Below are 7,744 nucleotides of genomic sequence, written 5' to 3'. Positions count from 1 at the left end.
AAATGAGTCTTTCAAAAAAAAAAAAATCAAATCAAATGATAAAACCACTCAGATATGTGATGATACAAAACAAGACAGGATTATTCATTAAAAATGTGAAATACTCTGGTTTAGGTTCGAATGCACATCCTTGTTCAGTAGTTAATTAATTTTTATCGTACGTACATGTAACAATCAACACCATTTATTTTATATTCACTATATGAAGAGCATACCTAACAAAATGTTCGCTGCATATTATCTAATTATAAAATAGTGAGTATGAAATAGGTTATAGCTTCAAAAAAAAAAATATATATATATATATATATATATATATATATTAACAAACATTATCTACACTAAGAAGAGGAGATGAGTTTAGCCTTACAATAGGCTAGCCATAATGTGATTCAAATTCGTTTTTGACGAGAAAAGAACTTCAAACCTCTCACTTACAAGTACAGAATATCATTAGACCGTAGTATTAAGTGACATATATCTAAACAATTTGCAAGTAATTCCACATATACCTTCAAAAATTGTATCAATACAGGCATATGAGTTGTCCTTATGGCAATCTAAAGTTTGCAAATGTGTTTGGTTCTAACCTTGTACATTCCTTCACGTGTTATCAATTTTTGTTTCTACCCACTGGAAGAAGAAAATTTGATGAATACTAGGTTTTAGCTTCTTGGAAATAAGACTGAAACTATAATCCTAAAACACTTAACACAAACCAATTGCAGCCATAAAATTGTTTGACGTTAGGGTTTTTTTGTGTGTGTTGGGGGGGGGGGGGGGGGGGGGGGGGGGGGGGCGGAAAGGATCGAATTGGAAATGACCTTTTCGATTTATGTACCCAAATTTTGGCATCGGGTCGGATCAAATCGTAATTTTAAAATTCGAAATTTCGAAAACTCATATATTTTACAAGTTTTTGAATGTTTTCAAGCTTTTTCGTACATGAAATTTATTCTTTTTTCTTAATATTTGGTATATGCTTATGTATAAATTCAAGTAAATTTTGTAGTATAATAGTATGCTTATCTTTTCTTTTTTTAATATATAAGTGTATGTTTAATATAAAAAAAAAACAATGAAGAAAATGTATCTGAAACTAGCAATAAAATACAAAAGTTGATTACAAAATATATAATTGGAGTAAATAATTATAAAATCGAAATATTTCAAAAGATCAAAATAAGTTTGGAACACTTCGAAAAAATTTGGGTCAAAAATTTAGAATTCTCGAAATCTCTAAATGCATTATAATTCTCTTCCAAATTTTTCAGAAAATATTCGAAATCAGAATTTTTGAGTTTGGAATTGGAAAAACCATTCCAACTTACAGTTTTATTTGGCATGCATATAATTCACATCCATGTTGTGCTCACACATGAAATCAAGTCAAATGATAAAACCACTCAAATATGTGATGACACACCTCGATCCGGAATGTTCACTAGGACTCCAAATCGAGCTGTGCTGACCGACACCTGGAAGGTGACGAAGCCATAAAGTGTGATGATGTGGAAAAATGTGAATAAATTTAAACCTAAAAGTGCCTAAGTACCAGAGTGCACCGGTGAGTGGGAATGAACTCACTTCACACGTGACGTTAGAGCATAAGCAATTACAGAAAAGTGAATTAAGAATCGTATCCTCGAAATAATCTTCAATACTAAGAATCGCACGAATCTTCAACGATAAGAAAGCTTAACTAATAAGACCTGGAGGGTGAAGACAAGACAAAGGTGAGTGGCCCTGTAAATAAAATTTTAATAGAACCCATATAAAACATTATAACCCCTCGCTACAACACCTGTATAATTTCCAGAAAATATCATAAATATACCACAATACAGCATCTCGTCAGCAATATTAAATAATCATATGATTAATAACTCATACTAGTACGCAAGTCGAAGTCACCTATGGTGACCGATAGGACTTACCCATATCTCACAAGTCAGAACCACTGTAGTGGTCTGTACGACAGGACTGGGTGTAAATGAATACACTCAAGTGCTACGATCACGTAAAGAGTCACATACAAGTTGGAACCACCTCTATTGGTCTGTACAACAGGCATGTGCACCTACCTTGAATTCAAGGTGAGCGTATAGTGCAGGAGGTGAACATTACGTGAAGGACTGTGCCCTGGCCACAGGCGGGAGCACTAACACCGAGGTGCAGGTTTATGAGCTTTAAATGCATCTAATACCACATGTACGACTCATAAGCAACATGTACGACAATGTCGGAGTTGCCTACTATTGCAACCTGTAAGACCGTGTCGGAGTTACTTAAAACATAAATGTAGTCATACCATAACCCCATCAGTTCAACTAATACCGTATACTTACCTGAACTTACCTGTGTGTTCTTTGTTCATTTTTGCACTCCAAAGCGTTCGCAATAATTATGTGCAAGGAATATACATATGGATGTATCAGGATGTAAATCTGAATTTCAACCATATCATAATATTTCCAGATATATAAACACATAAACAAATGGCTTAAAATGCAATAACCGTAACGCCCCACTGTCAAACCATTTACTTTTGGGAATAATTATTGGTGATAAGCCCAATTAGACACTAGTTTAATTAACTAACATTACTTACGTTTCCTTACTTCAATTCCTTGATTCTTCACACATTGATTTATGAACAACAATTAACTACCAAATCATAAGGTTAATTCTCACATTTTCCACCAATGTCCCTCACATTGTTCAATTCCCCAAATAAGGCTATTGTCCCAATTATTTAGTTTCATTTATTATATGGATGCATCTAACGTCTTGTTAGACTGCCTACGTACCCTAAACAGGGATCAAGCTATTCGTAGTTCGCATTAGTACTTCAAAGCATTGACAGTAATTATATGAAATATTCAATTTATAAACGTTTGAGGAGATGTCAATCGTGTGTGTGTGTATATATATATATAATAGAAGAGAAAAGACCTATTCACCTTAGGTCCGCGATACGACTCCCTCGCACAAATGTCGAGACATCACAAACTATCGTCGCCTGTGGTCAAGTATCAAATCACGTCTCAGAGTTCTTACTTATAGAATACCTAATTTACATAAAACATATCCTCAAGGACCTTCAAGAATAATTTGAGACCCATTGACCAAGAGTCAACTGTCGATCAAAGATCGACGGTTGGATCTAGAACCCTGTAAACTTGCTCCAGAAGATCCGCATATCAGATTTCTAATCCAAAAATTCCAAAGATCCACATTATGCTTCTAGAATAACATACTAAAATTTTATTACGATCCAACGGTCGGATTTCCGTCAATTGCCCAAAATTAAGTGACGGTTAACATTTATTTTATAAACTTACAAATCCAATTTGGGAAGATCCGTACGTCGGATTCCCCATCCATAAGTTCCTATGATCTTCAAATATTATGCACTATAAGGTATTAAAGTTTGGTGAGGAACTAAGGATCGGATCGTCGATTCATATTTTGACCTATTCACGTGTCGAAATAAAACTAAGCCCAAATAATGAAATTACGTCATACGGATATCAATTATGAACCCAGGGCATATAATAGTACTTAAATAAAAACATCATTGGCCTACAGGCCACGTGCCGTTACGGGTGGCAGTCGGCAGTCGGCAGTCCTGACTCGCAGGAAAATTTAACTATTTTTAAAAATTCTCAAAATTTACAAAATTGAAGATCTCAAATAGTAGAGTAAACTTTATGCCTGTGGCCAAGTACCATTTGGCCTAGAAAGGCTCCAATTTTGCTAAAACAATACGAAACCCTAGAATTGGGTGTGATTCGATTCGACCTCCAAACTTGCTTTGATGCCTCCACCACTACTTGGGCTTTGTTCCTGGGTTCTAGGGGAGTGTTTTGGTAGTGGTAATTGAAGGAAAACGTTTCACAAATGGGTGGATTTCGAGTAACCTTTCCCGTGGCACCCATGGTGGTTTTTCCACCAAACTTCAACCAAATTCCTTCTAATTTTGGGTGGAAATGGAAGAGGGGAGGTCAAGGGATAATTTCAAGGTGAAGAATGGGTGACTTTCGTCGGAGAAGTGGTGGGATTTAGCCGAAATTGGAACGGGGTCGAAACCAGTTTTGTTTTAGGTGCACGAGTCGGCTGGGTTGGGTGCTCCACACCTCCCTCATTTCCCTCCTAGTTCTTCTCTTCCATTTGTCACTGACTCACTCTCACTTTCCTCCTTTCCTGATTGGGCATTGCCCATCCCTTTCTCTCCCTCTCCACTTCGCTACCATCAGGCAACCATCCTCTTTTCTTTTCTTCTTTTTATTTTCCCCTCATTCTTTCTAACTCCTCCCTTAGTAAAAATAACAATAACCATAATAAATGAATAGAATAATGAATAACGACACTCAAAATTTATAAAATCGTAAAATTTGGGACGGGTTGTCACATGTGATGCTACAAAACAAGACAATATTATTCATTAAAATGTGAAATACTTAGGTTTTGATTCGAAGGCACTCCTTATTCACCTATTTGTAGTTAATTAATTAATACAATACGCATGTAACAATCAAAACCATTTATTTTATAATCACCATTTGACAATCATACCTACAGAAAAAAAAAATCAAATTGAAGGTGGTTTAGTTGTCCATATCAAAATAAATGAACAATCATCAATATGATTTTTTTTTGTTACTACATACAATAGTATTTACATTATGAGGGTGGTGGAGCAAGCTAAACTTCACAATGAACTAGTCATAATAACTTGGTTCAAATTCGTTTTTGACGAAAATTAAATCTAAAACTTCTTATTTATAAGTGAAGAGAAATACTACTAGACTGTCATACTAAGTGACATCATGATTAAACGATCACTAATTTGTTTAATTTTTTTACAATCATAATTTTTAAATTGCGATAGACAAAATAAATAATCCTGATAAATGTGTAACATAACAATTTATAGATTACGTCCAACTGAATAAATAAAGAGATTCGCATTGAAGTGCACCTAAGTATATATTGGTGGTTAAAAAACAAATGCATGTCTCAATCATATTATGATATGAAGTATAATCCTTATGTGTAATTAAAATAAAATAAAATAAAACATCAAAACTCACTTTTGCTGCCTAAAATATATTTGAGGTTGATATAAATTTTTTTTTTTTTTTTTTGTGAACTTGATATCATTATTTAATCAAAACACAAAGAAATGAGTCAAGAGTGGGAGAGAGAAGGGAATTGAAATGGTGGTGGAAGCCAAAGGTGACGAGTGGAGTGGGGGAAGAATATTGAAGCACAGGTTCTCTCTCTCTGTCTCTTTCTCTCTCGAGTAATTTTGTTACTGTCAGCAAATCACCATCGAACCAAAGCCCAATGCCGTCGTTTTCCGACTTCGAGCATCGTGCCGGACGCTCCACCCCAATTCACTGAAAAGATTCTTCATTCAAACCATCTCCGATAAAATTTACAACGATCCGGTGTATAAGATGCATTAGTGCATTAAACGGATACTTATTTATCATTCTTTCTTCGTCTCTCTCAGTTGTTTGTGATGGCAACGACATAACAATTCCTCTCTTTTTCTTCACACTCTTATTTATCTTGAATGGAGGAATGGTGACTGGTGAGTGAGTTGACACAAAGATTCACTCGTTGGCCTCGATGCTGTTGTAGACTATCGTATACATGATAGACGCTGTTTACAAGCTATGTCAAGAAGAAATACAACTGTATCTTTATAAAAATTAAGTCCGAAATTATTATTGACACTTTAAAATAGTTATTATATTATGCGTTTCTCTTTATCGTTATAATGAAAACAAGTACTAATAGGAATTTTATCATTGCAAATACTAATTTAGTGAAAAGAGTTTAGGCTAAATTGTAACAAAGGGCCCTGATCTATACCACAAGTTTAGTTTTCATTTTTGAACTCTACTAATAGTTTCTATCGTCTTCGAATTATGTCATTTGTTGCATTAATACTCCTTTTTGTTAACTCCGTCAACTTTTCCGTTAAGTTGAGGGATTGATTTTTTTAAAGAGAAATATTTAGTCCCTCAAGGATTAACATGAAACTTCTCCTTAAATATCTTGTGACATAGTCACGGAACTTCGTACTTATGATAGCAATTTCTTAAGAATGACTAAATGATCTTAGTTTTAGTTGAATTTTTGCAAAGATGATCTGTAAATAGTAATATGAACGGTTTTGATCATCAATACAAAATTCTGTAAATAAGCCATACAGTATTTTGAGTAGTAACTCCTTAAATTTGACAAAAAAGAAGGCATATTTGACGGAATGACCATTCATGCAACGCAGAGTTTAGTTGGAGAACAAGAGAAACTAATATAGGAACAAAAACTAAACATGACCTAAAATTCAGGAATCTTTGCTACCACGCACCAAAAACTAATTCACTTATTCCACTCCACCCCTCTAATCTCAAAAGTTAAATTTAACAGAACTTAATATGACGGTGATCTCAAACACCAATATCCGTAATGAGCAAGTAGTTGTCTCAGAATAGGGAAGATCCTGTGTTTCCCTTAAAGCAAATACTAAGCAAAGAGAAAGGCAATGAAAACTTAGAAATATGTATAAGTTGGCGATGCCATTATGGGATGTATTTTAAGCAATCACACATTGTGACGAGATATACATACATACATACATACATACATACATACATATATATTTATACATACATACATATATATATATATATATATATATATATATATATATATCCAATCCAATTGTCCATACAAGGGTCTCTTCAAGCATGATTGAGTAGCACGATCAAAATAAGTGCAAAATCACTTTGAAATCCATCCAAATTGGCGGAAACTTCCACAAGCATGAGACTTTTTCTAACATCTAGTACTACAAATTGTACAAATCCACTAAACACCAAACTTATCAAATGATGAAAATGCTCTGACAAGCACAAATTACTAAAATAAAAGGGTTTTAATCACAAATGGTCTATGAAATTGACTCACCTCATCAAGATTGTCTTTAAAATTGAAAATGGATCAACGTAGTTTCTAAAAATGAGTGTCACAAATCAGTGTGGTCATTCAGACATAATTTAGTTTGTACCGGTAGTGAACCTGTATTCAAACCACTTTGACTTTATAACAGATGCCCATTAGGATCCAGAATGCTGCACATCTAAAGTACTGTAAGAAGTTTTCTCTTAAAATCCTCTATCAACTGGTTTGCTCTTGATACAAGATTTTCAGGCGAACTGTAGACTCTCCCTTTGCACGAGATGTGTCTTAATCTCTGACGTATGTATCCGGCAAGTTTGTTGAACGAGGAACAGAGGACATCATTTTGCACAGCTTCCGCGCCATTTCATTCATTCCTTGGAAAGTAAGATACTGAGGAACTAAAGCCCTCCGTATCATGTCCTCACGCTCTTCAAAAGCCTCTTTGAATTTATGCATATTGCAAAGCTAATGAATCGACATGGAGCTTGTAGCTAAATCCATATCCCATCCCCTAGACCCCATTTCCTTGCCAAATCCAATCGCCTCTCCTCACACAACATCTTCAACAAAAGTTGGAAAGTAAGCCGAGAAAACTACTAAACATACAAAATACGCTACTGATATCTAGATTGGGAAGGACTAAGGTACCGTTTGGTACGTGGGACGGGACGGAATGGAATGAGACAAGACGTTCCGTCCCACGTTTTCCCACGTTTGGTGCGTCTAAAACGGATGGAACGCTCTGTTCCACGGGACGAGTTTT

This window comes from Malus sylvestris, chromosome 15, assembly GCF_916048215.2.
Source record: "Malus sylvestris chromosome 15, drMalSylv7.2, whole genome shotgun sequence".
Taxonomy (NCBI): Eukaryota; Viridiplantae; Streptophyta; class Magnoliopsida; order Rosales; family Rosaceae; genus Malus; species Malus sylvestris.
The sequence above is the reverse complement of the archived record's forward strand: the minus strand, read 5'-3'. Positions refer to the sequence as shown.